This window comes from Etheostoma cragini, chromosome 19 (assembly GCF_013103735.1).
Source record: "Etheostoma cragini isolate CJK2018 chromosome 19, CSU_Ecrag_1.0, whole genome shotgun sequence".
NCBI lineage: Eukaryota > Metazoa > Chordata > Actinopteri > Perciformes > Percidae > Etheostoma > Etheostoma cragini.
Genome location: NC_048425.1, coordinates 4,222,136 through 4,224,058, shown reverse-complemented (window position 1 = coordinate 4,224,058; position 1,923 = coordinate 4,222,136).

Here is a 1,923-nt window from a genome sequence, read left to right as displayed (position 1 = left end):
TGACTGTGTCATAAAGCAGCAGCCAAAACATGATCAATTATCCTCAGGTTAATTAACGTGAGTGTGTGTGAAACTAAACGTGACCTTAATTATGTCCAGATCGTCTCTACCAACATTCACATCCTATTCAGTACAGGAGAAATCTGAATACACACTTATCAAATGTCTTCTCTTCTAGGCTTTTGAGACAAAGTTGGAAAACTTAATTATAAACTACTTCAATTCTTTTATCATCTGTACACCTTAATTATTTATTAATTTTTTTTGTTGAAAACTCACTACTTTCTCATAAAAGAAACCACAACTCATTTCTTTTGCCTCACCGAAACCCCACAGCTCACACAATCTTTCTAATCACCTACTTTTTTTTTTTTTTAGATATACAAGATTAAACCAATGATTCAGGACTAACTTTTGAATGAGGCCTTTGCTTTTTTATAAAAGATGTTATTTGTTACACATATTTTATTTCTCAAGATACAGGTGCATAAATCCCGTACACGCAAGTTCGTCATTGTACCTGCATGGTGGCCAGGAAACATTTATTTTATCTTACAAAACAAAGGTTGGAAGTATGTGCAGCCTGTTAAGCATGAGAAACTGTTCTTAACGTCTGTTCAGATTGACGGATTAAAAGAGCTTTGTGTTGTTGTGAACTTTCAAGGAAGACAAACGTGCTCAGCCAAATTCCAGTGTCATGTCACTCTTTCCTCAAGTAAAGTTTTGCCAAATCTGTTTTGAGCTGACTTTCCAGTTGTATTAAAGTTTGGATCCTTTACTTGAGTAAAAGTACCAAAAGTGCAATGTATAAGTACAACTGTTGCTTGCAAAAAGTTCTGAAACTATCAAAAGTATAAGTACTCAAAATGCAGAAAAATGGCGAACCAATGTATTTGTAAATCTGTATTTGCAAATCTGTAACTAAAGCTGTCAAATTCATGTTGGGGAAAGAGCAATAGGCCTATTGACTTGTACTGGAGTAGAAGTACAAAGGAAATACTTACAGTAGTCTAAGTAAAGTATAAATACCTCATTTCTTTTTGTTATCACCGAATTTTTAGAATGGAATGAAGTTGTTAACACAACATGGTACAATTATTGTAAGTTGATATGGTGAGCAAAGTTCTTTAGCTGCTAAATGCTCCACTACAGTATGTCCACCAACTAGTCTCGACAGTAACTGTGTCTGTCAGCTGTTTGGTGCAAATTCAAAATAAACTCATTCCATCTTTGTTCTCTGAGATTTGTGGGCTGAGGCGACCCTTGCCCCTCACCATCGCCGGCCTGGGTGAAAATGTCTATTGTTCCACATTCAAGTAATAATAGTGAACAGCATAACTTGTCAGCATAATCATCTCTCTGGGAAATAGGCTAAGGTTTAAAGACCCTTTAAAGGAGACAGTCCCAGAAAACAAGATTCCTTTAATCAACCTAGACTGGCTCAATCTCTAGAGACACATAAAAATTCCTACTTGAACACAGAACAGGTTTGGTTGTTGGATTATGGCTGAATACTTCTTGTCCCCTGACCTGTGACCCAAAAATGATTAGATTTGATCTGTTTCTCCCCTTGTCTCACCTTAACACAATAAAGTGTTTCTTATCTCACAATCTCTTGTGTGCAAGACAACAAGGAAGCAGGCAGGTGATTCTTGATAAGTAATTAAAAAAGAAAGTGTTTGTAAAAGTGTATATTATTAATGTTCAGTTTTGTAGTCCACTTGCATTAAATCTGTTTTGTTCTTACACAAGGCCAATCTTCAATGGTGCATTGTCCCTGTTTGAGTAAAATAATTACATTTCATTATAAATGTCATGCAGGTATTTTATTCTACACGCATGGATAAAAACATACAGTGGGTACGGAAAGTATTCAGACCCCTTTAAATTTTTCACTCTTTGTTTCATTGCAGCCATTTTCCA